The sequence below is a fragment of the Mesoplodon densirostris genome, chromosome 5 (genome assembly GCF_025265405.1).
Source record: "Mesoplodon densirostris isolate mMesDen1 chromosome 5, mMesDen1 primary haplotype, whole genome shotgun sequence".
NCBI lineage: Eukaryota > Metazoa > Chordata > Mammalia > Artiodactyla > Ziphiidae > Mesoplodon > Mesoplodon densirostris.
In genome coordinates this window covers 131,714,269-131,731,941 of record NC_082665.1, presented here as the reverse complement: position 1 = coordinate 131,731,941, position 17,673 = coordinate 131,714,269, and the positions used below count along the sequence as shown (strand labels likewise).

General features: G+C 44.2%; 1 protein-coding gene across 1 annotated transcript in view; it reads right to left on the bottom strand.

The window, feature by feature from the left end:
* RARB (retinoic acid receptor beta) overlaps positions 1–17,673 on the bottom strand; it is a 466,970-nt gene that overhangs the window by 181,976 nt on the left and 267,321 nt on the right. The window lies entirely within an intron of this gene.

Below are 17,673 nucleotides of genomic sequence, written 5' to 3'. Positions count from 1 at the left end.
TTTTCCCAGCCTCGAATCATGAATTATGACAGACAAGCCAGCTAAAAGCCTGTAATTGATCCAAATGATCATTTACCATTTTCCAGGCTTGCTCGGCCAATCCAGCCGGGGCGGGGGGTTCCCAGAAAGAGCCCAAGTTCTCCTTCTAGGCAGACGCCTGCAAAAAGCCTTCGGAATGCGGTGCTGATCCTACCCGGACGGTGCCCAGACCAGCCCTGCCCGGCTCGCGCGCGTCCTCGGCATCCCCGTCCTCAGGCGGCTCGCGCGGGGACTCTGGTCCCCCCTTTGGCAAAGAATAGACCCTCCTGGCTCTGAACAGCTCACTTCCTACTACTTCTGTCACACAGAATGAAAGATTGAATTGCCTAATATATGCGAATGAACTTTCGGTGAACCCTTCCCGGGCTGCTAACCTTCAAATGACCCAGCGAGTCTGACATCACCAGCTCCCAAGATTCTCACAGAGCCGAGCACTCCCAGCAGCCCCGCCGCGCGGGCGGCCCGCGGCCCGGGCGCGCGCACCTCCCGCCCCGCGCCTCCGCTCCGAGCGCGCGGGGCCCGGGGCGCCCGGAGCCACAGGGAGGAGGAGTGCGCGCGGTCCGGAGCCGCCGGGAGGAGCGCGCAGGGCCGGGACGCCGCTCGCCAGCTCCCGCCCTTTGCGCCCCAGTTCGCGGGGCTTCGCTCGGCCGCGCGCCCCCTCGCCCGCCCCCGGCCCAGCCTTTACATTCCTCCGTGCTCCTGTCTGTTAAATGCCTTGTAACGTGTGTGTTTTTCCAGTCCTGCAAAAGCACAGCAAGCCCTAAACCGGAGCACGGAGAAGAGCCGCCCCTGGGGAAGCCTGGGGTCCAGAAACTTTCCATTTGATAGTCTTTTTCTGTCTGTCCCTCTTGCAGGCCGAAGGGACTGCGTTGGCTCGGGAGTTAAAAAAAAAAAAAAAAAAAATCCAGCTTTCTGGATTCATTTACTTCTTAAAATTCTCCGAAGTCTACACGCAGCCTACGAAGGAGTCGAGAATTATCGGTAGTTCCTCCTGCCCCAGACACACACAATCACACAGATATGCAGGACCTCATAATATAATACAGTGGTCAACAGTGTGGATGTGGAAGTCAAACTGAACTAGATTCCAACCCACTGAGCAGCTATGGGATCTGGGACAAGTACCTAACCTCCCCCAAGCCTCAGTTTCCTCATCTGAAAAATGGGAGCATGCTACTGGTCACCTCAACCGATTGCTGTGAGGACAAAAAGAAACAGTGCTTGCATGGCACTCAGCACACACCCTAGACCGGTTAGCTGTGACTCATCCTCTTATTTTTAACTGGGGAAACAGAAGCCCAGGGAGGCTCAGAATCATGGCTAGAACCCAGCTCCCTGGAATCGCAGCCCAACGTGGAAATAACTTTTCTGTTGCGGACGAGCGCGGTTGAGCCCTCTCATCACATCCCCACCCCACCCCACCCCCACATAACTAACACAGATTTGAGAACTGGTTAAGTGTGAAAGTTCTGTATTTCCAAGGGCCACTTTTCACCCATACTAGCCCCTGTTCAAACTTGGCTATTTATTAGAAGACAGTAATTTTAAGGAAAAGGGACTAATTTTTTGTACCTCTCACACTGAAGCTTTTCAGCCATCCCTGAGAAGGACAGCTGCAGAGTTTACAAATCAACCCAGGCAGAAAGCTGTGAACGGGAGAGCCAATCCACCCTGCAGCCATTTTGCACCACTTGCTTAAAGGATGCAACTGCAATGTACATCAAAGAAAGGAAGCTCCGGGGGAGGGATTAAAACACGTTAAGTCCTCCACCGCCCCTCCACCGTTGACTAATAATTCTCCCACAAAGCAAGGAGGGCGAGTGGGCGGGCAGGGGGGGGATGGCTTCCTTGCCCCTCACAGGGAAGGGCGCGCTGCAGTCTCCTTTCTGTGAATGGGCTGGAATGTGTCCTGGCATCCAAGCCTTCTAAAAGCCTGTCGGGCACTTGCCCCGTGCTGCTGGGCTAGCAGAGTTGCTAAGTGGCACTCACGGTGTAACATGAAAAGTATGCATGGCACACACTTACCAAGTCAAAGACTCTTTCAGGAAGGTGTAGGCAAACAATTTTCAGCCCAGCAAGCTCAGTAGTTCTTGCGATTGCAAAGTCCAGGGCGATAAAGGGGTAAGCTTTTGCTGAAACTATGTGTTTGTTATTCTCGCTCTCTCTCTCTCTTTTATATGGTCATCATTTTGTAACAGAGCTTTATTATAAGAAATCCTTTAACTACAAAGAAAACACACATTTTAAACAAGGAGCGCAGAGGAATTTACAAAACATTTAACACTCTGTCATTAAGATAGTTGTAAAGATACACAAAGCACCACATTGCCAATTGCTGCGTGGTCCGTGGGACTTATAGCTCCAAATGCTTATTTAAGGTCCTTGGAATGCCTTGGAAACTGGGCTTGTTTTGTACAGGATCATGGAGGTGGGTGAAAAGTTCTTTGACGAGGGAGAGGAGGGAGCTATATTTAAAGTACAGCAGGAGGAACTAAGAGATGAGAAACATGGCACCGTGGCCAGGTGTGTGTATGGGTTACCCATGGCACTTACTTGCTCACTCAGCATCTTTCCAAAGGGTAGGGTGCACTGGTCACAAGGAAGTGGACATGCGGAGGGGGTCCCCCAAATTCTGTTTACTCTCAGTTCTTATGGGGGACAATGGCTCCCAAATTTCTTTCCTCAATACTCTGTCACGGCACAAAAACAATAACAGAGAGGTGTGTGTGTGTTTGTGTGTGTGTGTGTCTTTGTGTGGTAGGGGTTCAGAGATTGGTGTTTTCTTTCTTTGCACAAGAAAATTTTACATTTCTATTCACCTAGGAACACAGTTCTCTTAACTGTAGAGAAATAAACTTGAGCCTTGAAATGAAGGATCAGGGCTTAAATCCTCGTGAGTGGAACGTTATGGGTGTCTTACGGTGCGACAGTACTCACTAGTCAGTTCATCATTTCTCATCATGAATCGATTACGTGGATAGCAACTATTAGGGTTATTATTTAATCCAAGTGTTAACTTACAAAGCAGCCCCCAAATTTAGCCACACGTTTCTTATTCCTTCATCAGTAAATCTAATTCTTATACTTCTTGAAAACTTGATTCTTCATCTACCTTCTTCATCTTAAAAAAACATAAGGGAAAAATACACAAAGAAGCCCCAGTTCCTTAATACATATCCATGCACCATAAAGATTAATGAACAGGTAGAAGGTGAAAAATGGCCTAGTTAATTTGTGGATAATGAAGTTTAAATTATCGACACCTATTTTAAACATTAATTAAACAATTTGGAACAACCGTTTCCCAAATCTCCTCTTAGTAAGGCATAAAATAACATTCTGATATGTGTCATTGCCCCTGTTTTCTTTATGCTTGATCAATGATAAAAGGAACTCTAATAAAAGTATTTCCAACCACAAACAAACAAAAAAGCAAAAGTTTGAGCCCCAAATTCATTTTGTTTCAGAGTAACTGTGTATTTGTCAGTGTGACACAGCACATTTGAAACCCATAATCATAAAACAAAAATTTATAGCCAGGGTTCAGGGTCTACATCTGTTTCTCTGGTTTCTGTACAGCAATTACCCACTGGACAATCCAGAAAGAAACACCATGAATCATGCTCTGCAGACATGTTTGAACTGGAGAGTTTGGTGAAGAAAGAGCAGGCGTCTCTGTGCACCAGCACTGCACCCGGCCGTGTTCAAAACTGATCACATGCCTCGTGATGTCTAAATAAAAAGATTCTCACAGGCGCTGACATCCATTCCAGGCACAAGTTACGCAAAGCGCTGGCCAGATGGAGGTGGGGCGGAGAGCGGCGGACACGGATTGTATTTTAAGAAGACACACCTGTCTCTTACATGGTTTTGGTTTTGTTTATTTTTATTTATTTACTTTTACTTTTTTTTTTTTTATACTGTTAGTCTCACGTAAACCCCTCTTGCCACACTTCTGCGGAAAAAGCAAACGGCAGCACTGAGGGGAGCGTGGGTTTCGGCAGGGCAGCCGGGGCGGGGGTGTGTAGCCGGCACAGGGCAAGGGCTGAGCTGCTCCGGGGGCTACTGCACCCCCTGGCTCAGCCGCTTCCCGCGCTGGGAGCAGGGGAAGTCCTAACACTGATCAACAGCAGAAAGCGCCCTGGCCTGGCCGTCTGAACCCCGGCTCCGGGGCCGGGACTGGTGGTGTCCGTGATTCTCAGGCCCACAGGCAGCAAGCTGCATCCCAGACGTGAGCCCGCATCCCCGCAGACACGGGGTCTTCTCAGAGCCCAGGAAACATGTGTTCTTCCTCAGAAACGTCTCTCCACCTCCAGGGCTGGCCGCTGCGTCCTTCCTTCCCTTGGCTCCTTCTTCTGTAGCTTCCTGCTTTTCCCAGTTTCCTGGACGAAGTCTTCCCACGCGTTACTTGCGGACAATGTCCCCAGGACGGGGCCACCGCCCCCCTCCCTTTCCAGGCCCGAGTGGCCTCCTGGGCAATTCCCCGCGTTTGCTGTGCGTGGCTCCTGCCCCCGGGTTCCTGCCGGTCCCAACTGGAGACCAAACTCCTGCCCCACCCGAGCGCCCCCGACCCCCGCAGTGCCAGCAACGGGCTCCAGCGGGTCCTCAGCCCCCCGGCCACCCCTGCTGGCACCAGCTCGTGTGCGGGAGCCGGGAGGCCTACCTGTGGCTATTTCCTCTTGTTTATTTTTTTCCCCGTTTTAATTTAGATTTTTTAAAAAGTAGAGCATGTTCATAAACACTTAGAGTCCAAGAGATTAAAAAGTGAAAAAGTAATGTGTAAACTCTCCATGTGTTCACTCCTAAAATGCTGAGCCCTGTGCCAGGTGCCGGGCATATATCCCTGTATCCCTGTGCCAGGCATATATCCCTGTATCTTCTGGGGGGATTGTTTGTTGCTTTTATACAAATGTAATCAAATAATGCATACTGTTCTGCGACATTTTTCTATTTAGTAATAAATAGTACATACAGAACTATCTCATTAAAAAACAATAAATAGCTCAATTAAAAAAAAAAAACCGAAAACCCCACAACCCATTAAACAATGGGCGGAAGACCTGAATAGAGATATTTTTCCGAAGAAGACATACAGATGGCAAACGGGCACATACAAAGGTCCTCAATTATTACAGACATGCAAAGCAAAATCACAATATCACCTCACACCTCTCAGAATGGCTATCATCAAAAAGACAACAAATAACAAATGTTGTCAAGGATGTGGAGAGAAGGGGACCTCCGTACACTGTTGGTGGGAACGTAAATTGGTACAGCCACTGTGGAAAACAGTATGGTGTTTCCTCAGAAAACAAAAAGGAGAAATCTGGATGATCCAGCAATTTCACTCCAGAGTGTATACCCAGAAAAAACGAAAACGCTGCTTTGAAAAGATGCATACACCCCAATGTTCATAGCAGCATTATTTGCAATAGCCAAGACATGGAAGCAACCCAAGTGTCCATCACCAGATAAATGGATAAAGAAGATGTGGTACATATATACAATGGAATATTAATCAGCCATAAAAAAGAATTTAATTCTGCCATTTGCAACAACTTGGGTGGCCCTAGAGAGTATTATGCTTAGTGAAATAAGTCAGACAAAGACAAATACTCTATGTTATCACTTATATGTGCAATCTAAAAAAATAAAACAAATGAATCAATGTAACAAAACAGAAACAGATTCACAAATATAGACAACAAACTAGTGGTTACCCGAGGGGAGAGGAATAGGGAAGGGGCAAACAAGGGGTAGGAGATTAAGAGATACAAACTACTATGTATAAAATAGATGAGCAACAAGGGTATATCATACAGCAAAGGGATAAATAGCCATTATTTTGTAATAACTTTTAGTGGAGTATAATCTATAAAAATGCTGAATCACTATGCTGTAAACCTGAAACTACTATAATATTGTAAGTCAACTACACTTCAATTAAGCAACATCAACAACTGAACAGTATTCCTTTACACGAATGCAGTATAATTCATTTAACGGTGCTCAGCTAGTGGACATTTAGGTTGTTTTCAGTTTTCCAGTGTTTCAAGAAACGCTGTGGGTATGTGTTCCAGTGTAGCAGTGTTGCCAGGTCAAAGATGATGTGCATTTTAAAATTTGATGGCCACACAAAACAGTACTCCAAAATAGTTATGCTAATATATATTCCCCTTTTGTTCTATAATGAAAGTCAATAAGCATTTTTCTGTGTAGGGCCATAGGAACTGTTCTAGGCTTTGCAGGCTATACCGTTCCTGTTGTAACTGCTCAGCTCTGCCGCTGTAATATAAAGGAGCCGTAGACCACATGTAAATGAATGGACATGTGTGTACTTAATAAATGTTTATTTACAGAAACCAGCAGTGGACTGGGTTAACCCATGTTCTGCAGTTTGTCCAGCACTGTTCTAAACCAATATATAATGATTTCACCAAATTCTACATTGCCTTGTCTCTCTGCTATAAAACCTAGCCATATACATTTGGGTTTTCTTAACACTTTAATTTTCCTTCCCGTTTAAAACCTTCACCCAATTTCAACTTGTATAACCACACAAAAAATAATATGGCTCTTTTCTTACATTACTTCATCCAGAGCCATCTTTTTTTCTCTCTTGGCTTATCATTTCCCACTTTCCTACTCATTTTCTTCACTTCCTTCTGTAAGGAGTGTGGGATGGCATGTCTCCTTGAAATGAGCACAGATGCCCCTGTACTTCTGTTTTTTTATTTTTTTCCACCACTGAACGCCGGGTGGCATGCGGGATCTTAGTTCCCTGACCAGATATGGAACCCGTGTCCCCTGTAGTGGAAACGCAGAGTCGTAACCACTGGACCGCCAGGGAAGTCCCCGAACACTGCTTTTTTTTTTGGTATGTGGGCCTCTCACTGTTGTGGCCTCTCCCGTTGCGGAGCACAGGCTCCGGATGCGCAGGCTCAGCGGCCGTGGCTCACGGGCCCAGCCGCTCCGCGGCATGTGGGATCCTCCCGGACCGGGGCACGAACCCGCGTCCCCTGCATCGGCAGGCGGACTCTCAACCGCTGCGCCACTAGGGAAGCCCCCGAACCCTGCTTTAAAGTCAGTTCTTTCCATCAACTCCCACTTCCCCTAACAGAGGATGGCAAGTATTTGGGAGATGGAAAACGTCACAATGACTCCTGAAAATACATGCCAAGGGCACCAGCATGCTACAACCCTTCTGTATTATACTCTGCCTGAACTATTTGCTCTGTCTCATCTCCGTACGTCTTCCAACGAGCTAAGGGTAGATGTGCCACCCAGCTGGCAGGGCGCTTCGAAGAACTGTGATACTCTTTCAGGGGCGGAAAGAAGCACAAAGGATTCTAAGAGTGCTTTGTAATTATGTCATGTTAATAGTATTAATAAAGGCTAATGTCTAGAGCTGAGATGTCTTCCTGAAGCCTCGTTCAGCACTAAATGTTTTTAGATCATCTGTATGACCAGAGGCTATTAGGTGGCTCTTAAACCGTGCTGTTTAAATTAGCTAAAATTCCATACAATTAAAAACTTAGTTGCTCCGTCATACTGGCCACATTTCAAGTGCTTGAAAGCCACATGCGGCTAGTGGCTATCATGTCAACAGGACAGCACAGATATAGAACATTTTCGTCACTGCAGAAAGTTCTATTGGACCAGAGTTCTTAAAAGGTGAGCTGAGTGATCGGAGAGGCAGTGTAGCCTGGTGGGTGGGGCCGTGGAGTCTGGACATGGACTGAGTTTCAACTCCAGCTTCACCTCTTACCAGCTGTGTGACCCTGGTCCTGTGTTACTTAACCCCTACCCGCCTCAATTCCCTCACCTGTAAATGCAGATATTAATGGCTCCTACCTTAAAGGACTGTGTAAAGATCGAACGAGGTAATACAAGTAAAAAGCACTTAGAGCATTGCCTGGGATATAATACGTACTTTTAAAAATGTTAGTGGAATATCTGTAAGGAGAAAGTGACGTCAGCAACACAGAGCTCCAACACGACTCAACTACCTCTGGTACCAGGTACAGAGACACTTCTGTCAAGGCAGTAATTTTCAACCAGGATGCACAGTTCAGGCTGTGAGGTCCAGGCATATGCAATTAGGGCAAGTTCCCCAGGAGATTTTGCTATAGGTGCCTGGTTTAAGTTCCACAGCGCTGAAGCACTATTACATATATTATATTTCTAAAAAGGATGGTGTCTTTTATTTTACAAAGCAGACACTGAGTCAGAATGGCAATGAAATATTTGACAAGTCCTACCCTGATGCTCCTTGTGGAAGGCAGAAAGTAGCTCACATGGCATGCTGATTTCTGCAAAGTGGTATTCAGCCTCAGGAACGTAAGGCCAATTATGGATAATTAAATGGCAAGGATATTGCACAAAATGGAAGACGGGCACTATTTATCTATCTTCTCTTCCCGTCCATTCATCCATGCATCCGTCTATCCATCCTATCCACCTACTCACTCTTCTACTTCACCCATCCACCCACCTATCCATTACCCATCTACCAATCCATCTACCCTTCTAGTTATACAGCCACCACGTGGTCCATCTACCCATCTATTTACCCATCTACCCATCATCCACCCAGGATCCAACTACCGGAGGTGATGGAGGGAGTGTGGCTTTTTGGCAGCAATATCCAGAGTAGCGAGAGGGATACAAGTAAAGCTTCTCAGATTGTACATGCGTCTTTCTCTCGAATCCTTGAAAAGGACTTCTCGGTGACGTGTGCTGGGAGAAATAAGGTCAAAGGCACTGGCCACTGCTGATTTCTGTTAAACAGGTCTGGCAAATCAGGTCATGGGTGGGGAGCCCTCAGACCTGACACTGATCTCTGAGAACATCACAGGATTTGAAATGCTAATGAAGCCAAGTTCGATTAGCAACACAATAGTTTCTGACTCAAAGGCCCCAAAGGAATTTCCATCTGATTCTACAGGGAAAGGGAATGTAAAACAGAGCAAATGCATCAGAGAGGCCATTGGCAAGGGACTGGAGTATAAATTCATCCTGGTGTGTGACGGAGAAAAAGGCAAATAAAAAGCTCAATGCGACTGGGTGGGAATCGAGGGTAAGATACAGCCACCTAGAAATCTCTGAGAAATTTCTGCTGGAGAAACAATAAGTATATATGTACATTACACACACACACAATAAGAAAAAACAGACTTCCGGGTAAGATGGCGGAAGAGTAAGACGTGGAGATCACCTTCCTCCCCACGGATACACCAGAAATACAGCTACACGTGGAACAACTCCTACAGAACACCTACTGAACGCTGGCAGAAGACCCCAGACCTCCCAAAAGGCAAGAAACTCCCCACAATACTTGGGTAGGGCAAAGCGGAGAGATTCCCGCACAGAGGATCGGTGCCGAGCGGCACTCACCAGCCCGAGAGGCTTGTCTGCTCGCCCGCCAGGGCGGGCGGCGCTGGAAGCTGAGGCTCGGGCTTCGGTCAGAGCGCAGGGAGAGGACTGGGGCTCGCGGCAAGAACTCAGCCTGAAGGGGGCTAGTGTGCCACAGCTAGCCGGGAGGGAGTCCGGGAAAACTCTGGAGCGGCCGAAGAGGCAAGAGACTTTTTCTTCCCTCTTGGTTTCCTGGTGCGCGAGGAGAGGGGATTAAGAGCGCTGCTTAAAGGGGCTCCACAGACGGGCGCGAGTCGCGGCTGAAAGCGCGGAGCCCAGTGACGGGCGTGGGACGCTGGGGCTGCTGCTGCCGCCGCCAAGGAGCCTGAGTGCGAGCGCAGGTCATTGTCCGCACCGCCCTTCCAGGAGCCTGTGCAGCCCGCCACTGCGGGGTCGCGGGATCCAGGGGCGGCTTCCCTGGGAGAACGCACGGCGCGCCTTGGGCTGGTACAACGTCACGCCGACCTCTGCCGCTGCAGGCTCGCCCCGCACTCCGTGCCCCTCCCTCCCGCCCGGCCTGAGTGAGCCAGAGTCCCCGAAGAGGCTGCTCCTTTAACCCTGTCCTGTCTGAGCGAAGAACAGACGCCCTCTGGCGACCTACGCGCAGAGGCGGGGCCAAATCCAAAGCTGAGACCCAGGAGCTGTGAGAACAAAGAAGAGAAAGGGAAACCTCTCCCAGCAGCCTCAGAAGCAGTGGATTAAAGCTCCACAATCAACTTGATGTACCCTGCATCTGTGGAATACATGAATAGACAACAAATCATCCCAAATTGAGGAGCCAGGAGTCAGTGCTGTGCCTCTGAGGTGGGAGAGCCAACTTCAGGACACTGGTCCAACAAGAGACCTCCCAGCTCCACATAATATCAAACGGCGAAAATCTTCCAGAGATCTCCATCTCAACACCAGCACCCAGCTTCACTCAACGACCAGCAAGCTACAGTGCTGGACACCCTATGCCAAACAACTAGCAAGACAGGAACACAACGCCACCCATTAGCAGAGAGGTGACCTAAAATCATAAAAAGTCCGCAGACACCCCAAAACACACCACCAGACGTGGACCTGCCCACCAGAAAGACAAGATCCAGCCTCATCCACGAGAACACAGGCACTAGTCCCCTCCACCAGGAAGCCTACACAACCCACTAAACCAACCTTAGCCACTGGGGACAGACACCAAAAACAACGGGAACCACGAACCTGCAGCCTGCTAAAAGGAGACCCCAAACACAGTAACATAAGCAAAATGAGAAGACAGAAAAACACACAGCAGGTGAAGGAGCAAGATAAAAACCCACCAGACCTAACAAATGAAGAGAAATAGGCAGTCTACCTGAAAAAGAATTCAGAATAATGATGGTAAAGATGATCCAAGATTCTATTTCCAAGATCCAAAATCTTGGAAATAGAATAGACAAAATGCAAGAAACAGTTAACAAGGACCTAGAAGAACTAAAGATGAATCAAGCATCGATTAAAAATACAATACATGAAATAAAAAATACTCTAGATGGGATCAATAGCAGAATAACTGAGGCAGAAGAACGGATAAGTGAGGTGGAAGATAAAATAGTGGAAATAACTGCTGCAGAGCAAAATAAAGAAAAAAGAATGAAAAGAACAGAGGACAGTCTCAGAGACCTCTGGGACAACATTAAACGCACCAACATTCGAATTATAGGGGTTCCAGAAGAAGAAGAGAAAAAGAAAGGGACTGAGAAAATATTTGAAGAGATTATAGTTGAAAACTTCCCTAATATGGGAAAGGAAATAGTTAATCAAGTCCAGGAGGCACAGAGAGTCCCATACAGAATAAATCCAAGGAGAAATACACCAAGACACATATTAATCAAACTGTCAAAAATTAAACACAAAGAAATCATATTAAAAGCAGCAAGGCAAAAACAACAAATAACACACAAGGGAATCCCCATCAGGATAACAGCTGATCTCTCAGCAGAAACTCTACAAGCCAGAAGGGAGTGGCAGGACATAATTAAAGTGATGAAGGAGAAAAACCTGCAACCAAGATTACTCTACCCAGCAAGGATCTCATTCAGATTTGATGGAGAAATTAAAACGTTTACAGACAAGCAAAAGCTGAGAGAGTTCAGCACCACCAAACCAGCTTTACAACAAATGCTAAAGGAACTTCCCTAGGCAAGAAACACAACAGAAGGAAATGACCTACAATAATGAACCCAAAACAATTAAGAAAATGGGAATAGGAACATACATATCGATAATTACCTTAAATGTAAATGGACTAAATGCTCCCACCAAAAGACACAGATTGGCTGAATGGATACAAAAACAAGACCCATATATATGCTGTCTACAAGAGACCCACTTCAGACCTAGAGACACATACAGACTGAAAGTAAGGGGATGGAAAAAGATATTCCATGCAAATGGAAACCAAAAGAAAGCTGGAGTAGCAATTCTCATATCAGACAAAATAGACTTTAAAATAAAGACTACTAGAAGAGACAAAGAAGGACACTACATAATGATCAAGGGATCGATCCAAGAAGAAGATATAACAATTGTAAATATTTATGCACCAAACATAGGAGCACCTCAATACATAAGGCAAATACTAACAGCCATAAAAGGAGAAATCGACAGTAACACACTCATAGTAGGGGACTATAACACCCCACTTTCACCAATGGACAGATCATCCAAAATGAAAATAAATAAGGAAACACAAGCTTTAAATGATACATTAAACAAGATGGACTTAGTTGATATTTATAGGACATTCCATCCAAAAACAACAGAATACACATTTTTCTCAAGTGCTCATGGAACATTCTCCAGGATAGATCATATCTTGGGTCACAAATCAAGCCTTGGTAAATTTAAGAAAATTGAAATTGTATCAAGTATCTTTTCCGACCACAATGCTATGAGACTAGATATCAATTACAGGAAAAGAGCTGTAAAAAATACAAACACATGGAGGCTAAACAATACACTACTTAATAACGAAGTGATCACTGAAGAAATCAAAGAGGAAATAAAAAAATACCTAGAAACAAATGACAATGCAGACACGACGACCCAAAACCTATGGGATGCAGCAAAAGCAGTTCTAAGGGGGAAGTTTATAGCAATACAATCCCACCTTAAGAAACAGGAAACATCTCGAATAAACAACCTAACCTTGCACCTAAAGCAATTAGAGAAAGAAGAACAAAAACATCCCAAAGTTAGCAGAAGGAAAGAAATCATAAAGATCAGATCAGAAATAAATGAAAAAGAAATGAAGGAAATGATAGCAAAGATCAATAAAACTAAAAGCTGGTTCTTTGAGAAGATAAACAAAATTGATAAACCATTAGCCAGACTCATCAAGTAAAAAAGGGAGAAGACTCGAATCAATAGAATTAGATATGAAAAAGGAGAAGTAACAAGTGACACTGCAGAAATACAAAAGATCATGAGAGATTACTATAAGCAACTCTATGCCAATAAAATGGACAACCTGGAAGAAATGGACAAATTCTTAGAAATGCACAACCTGCCAAGACTGAATCAGGAAGAAATAGAAAATATGAACAGACCAACCACAAGCACTGAAATTGAAACTGTGATAACAAATTTTCCAACAAACAAAAGCCCAGGACCACATGGCTTCATAGGCGAATTCTATCAAGCATTTAGAGAAGAGCTAACACCTATCCTTCTCAAACTCTTCCAAAATATAGCAGAGGGAGGAACACTCCCAAACTCATTCTACGAGGCCACCATCACCTTGATACCAAAACCAGACAAGGATGTCACAAAGAAAGAAAATTACAGGCCAATATCACTGATGAACATAGATGCAAAAATCCTGAACAAAATACTAGCAAACAGAATCCAACAGCATATTAAAAGGATCATACACCATGATCAAGTGGGGTTTATTCCAGGAATGCAAGGATTCTTCAATATACGCAAATCAATCAACGTGATACACCATATTAACAAATTGAAGGAGAAGAACCATATGATCATCTCAATAGATGCAGAGAAAGCTTTCGACAAAATTCAACACCCATTTATGATAAAAACCCTGCAGAAAGTAGGCATGGTGGGAACTTTCCTCAACATAATAAAGGCCTTATATGACAAAGCCACAGCCAGCATCATCCTCAATGGTGAAAAACTGAAACCATTTCCACTAAGATCAGGAACAAGACAAGGTTGCCCACTCTCACCACTCTTATTCAACCTAGTTTTGGAAGTTTTAGCCACAGCAATCAGAGAAGAAAAGGAAATAAAAGGAATCCAAATCGGGAAAGGAGAAGTAAAGCTGTCACTGTTTGCAGATGACATGATACTATACATAGAGAATCCTAAAGATGCTACCAGAAAACTACTAGAGCTAATCAATGAATTTGGTAAAGCAGCAGGATACAAAATTAATGCACAGAAATCTCTGTCATTCCTCTATACTAATGATGAAAAATCTGAAAGTGAAATCAAGGAAACACTCCCATTTACCACTGCAACAAAAAGAATAAAATATCTAGGAATAAACCTACCTAAGGAGACAAAAGACCTGTATGCAGAAAATTATAAGACACTGATGAAAGAAATTAAAGATGATACAAATAGATGGAGAGATGTACCATGTTCTTGGATTGGAAGAATCAACATTGTGAAAATGACTCTACTACCCAAAGCAATCTACAGATTCAATGCAATCCCTATCAAACTACCACTGGCATTTTTCACAGAACTAGAACAAAAAATTTCACAATTTGTATGGAAACACAAAAGACCCCGAATAGCCAAAGCAATCTTGAGAACGAAAAATGGAGCTGGAGGAATCAGGCTCCCTGACTTCAGACTATACTACAAAGCTACAGTAATCAAGACAGTATGGTACTGGCACAAAAACAGAAAGATAGGTCAATGGAACAGGATAGAAAGCCCAGAGATAAACCCACGCACATATGGTCACCTTATCTTTGATAAAGGAGGCAGGAATGTACAGTGGAGAAAGGACAGTCTCTTCAATAAGTGGTGCTGGGAAAACTGGATAGGGACATGTAAAAGTATCAGGTTAGATCACTCCCTAACACCATACACAAAAATAAGCTCAAAATGGATTAAAGACCTAAATGTAAGCCAGACACTATCAAACTCTTAGAGGAAAACATAGGCAGAACACTCTATGACATAAATCACAGCAAGATCCTTTTGGACCCACCTCCTAGAGAAATGGAAATAAAGAGAAAAATAAACACATGGGACCTAATGAAACTTAAAAGCTTTTGCACAGCAAAGGAAACCATAAACAAGGCCAAAAGACAACCCTCAGAATGGGAGAAAATATTTGCAAATGAAGCAACTGACAAAGGATTAATCTCCAAAATTTATAAGCAGCTCATACAGCTCAATAACAAAAAAACAAACAACCCAATCCAAAAATAGGCAGAAGACCTAAATAGACATTTCTCCACAGAATATATACAGACTGCCAACAAACACATGAAAGGATGCTCAACATCTTTACTCATTAGAGAAATGCAAATCAAAACTACAATGAGATATCATCTCACACCAGTCAGAATGGCCATCATCAAAAAATCTAGAAACAATAAATGCTGGAGAGGGTGTGGAAAAAAGGGAACACTCTTGCACTGCTGGTGGGAATGTGAATTGGTACAGCCACTATGGAGAACGGTATGGAGGTTCCTTAAAGAACTACAAATAGAACTACCATATGACCCAGCAATCCCACTACTGGTCATATACCCTGAGAAAACCATAATTCAAAAAGAGTCATGTACCAAAATGTTCATAGCAGCCCTATTTACAATAGCCCGGAGATGGAAACAACCTAAGTGTCCATCATCGGATGAATGGATAAAGGTGTGGCACATATATACAATGGAATATTACTCAGCCATAAAAAGAAATGAAATTGAGCTATTTGTAATGAGGTGGATGGACCTAGAGTCTGTCATACAGAGTGAAGTAAGTCAGAAAGAGAAAGACAAATACTGTATGCTGACACATATATATGGAATTTAAGAAAAAAAAATGTCATGAAGAACATAGGGGTAAGACAGGAATAAAGACACAGACCTACTAGAGAATGGACTTGAGGATATGGGGAGGGGGAAGGGTAAGCTGTGACAAAGTGAAAGAGCGGCATGGACATATATACACTACCAAACGTAAGGTAGATAGCTAGTGGGAAGCAGCCGCATAGCACAGGGAGATCAGCTCCGTGCTTTGTGACTGCCTGGAGGAGTGGGATAGGGAGGGCGGGAGGGAGACGCAAAAGGGAGGGGATATGGGAACATATATATATGTATAACTGATTAAATTTGTTGTAAAGCAAAGAAAAAAAAGTAAAAAAAAAAAAAGAAAAAAGAAAAAACAAATATTTTTGATGAAAAAACCATTTTTTCTCTCCTTTCAAACTATAGGGTATAAAGCCACCCCCCTCAACCAAGGGCTTTGAAAAGTTCTGTGTGAGAGGCTATATGGTGGCGTCCAAAATCAGTTTTTGACATTTTATTATTGTGTGGTTTTTGTTTTGAGTTAGAGATGCTTCAAAAGAAATTAGCTGGGATTTTTCAGAAGACAAGAGTTCCAAAATTTAACAGATAAGCATGGGAATGCAAAACGGGAAAGGACAGACAGAAATAATATGAAATATCTCCCCTCTCTGTTTAAGCAAAATACAATAATAAAATGTAAGATCACTGTGGTGATTCCCAAAGCATGGCAATTCCAGGGCTTCACGCTGGAGGCTACGTAATGAAAATTTCTGGGATTGGGGTAATCAGGGACTTTGCACACTGAAGTGTCAGACCCTCTGATCGGATGGGACATTCTACTTGGTAAACACCAAGTCACAGGCCTTTAGAGGATTAGGTGTTAAGTTTCTAGGAGTGCAAATGGTAAAGCTCTGAGCCTGGAGTGAGGTTTGTGCTCTGTATGTAGTGGCTGTATGGCTTTGGTAATCTCACACTCCTTTTTTAATTAGAAAAATTTTTAATTCAAGTATAGTCGCTTTACAATGTTGTATTTGTGTGTGTGTGTGTGTGTGTGTGTGTATGTGTGTGCTTATTTATTTATTTATTTCACTGCGCTAAATAATAGCTGCAGTCTTAGTTGCAGCATGCGGGATCTTCGCTGCCGTGTGCGAGATCTTTGCTGCAGCACGTGGAATCTTTTAGTTGCGGCATGCAGGCTCTTAGTTGTGACATGCGGGATGTAGTTCCCTGATCAGGGAACGAACCTGGGCCCCCTGCATTGGGAGCTCTGAGTCTTAACCGCTGGACCACCAGCGAAGTACCTACAATGTTGTGTTAATTTCTGCTGTACAGCAAAATTATTCAGTTATACATATACATACATTCTTTCTTTAAATATTCTTTTCCATATGGTCTATCATAGGATGTTGAATATAGTTTCCTGTGCTATACAGTAGGACCTTGTTGTTTATCCATTCTATATATAACAGTTTGCATCTGCTAATCCCAACCTCCCACTCCATCCCCTCCCCCAGCCCCCTCCCCCTTGGCAACCACCAGTCTATTCTCTATGTCCTTCACACTCCTTCTGAGCCTTACTTCACATAAATGAAGTAAGTCTTCACATAAATGAAGATAATATCTACTTCCAATCATAGTGTTTACTTCAAGGGAAGATAATGTTGAAGAATTAAATGAAATAATGCATGAGAAAGATTTTTCTAAATCTCTAAAGTATTATGTAATGTTAGGCATTACTATTTATACATTAGGTAAAAATAGACAGAAAATTTTTTCACCTCCTTGTATAAATTCTGTGGCGAACTGCTAACTCCAGCCTCCCTCTTAATTCACAGTTCCCTTTTAAAATCCACATTAATAGATTTTTAGCTGAGCACATGGCTCCCCAGATAGAGAGGATGTTTCCCAGACTCCTGTGCAGCTAGGTGTGGCTATGTGATCATGTTCTCATCAGCAAAACGTGCTGTGTGCAAGTTCCATGTCACTTCCTGAAAAAGTACTCTCCCGCCTTCCACTGTCTATCTTCTCCCTTTCCTGCCAGCTAAAATGCTGTGGGACCCAGCCCAGACCGCAGGGAAGAGGGCAGCCGCCCAGGGATGGCAAAACCTTGCGATGGAGGGACCCTGAATCCCTGGATGTCCACCTGCAGCACAACTACCCAGCCAGCCTAGACCACTTATCTCTAGACAATCACATGAGGGAAATTAACTTC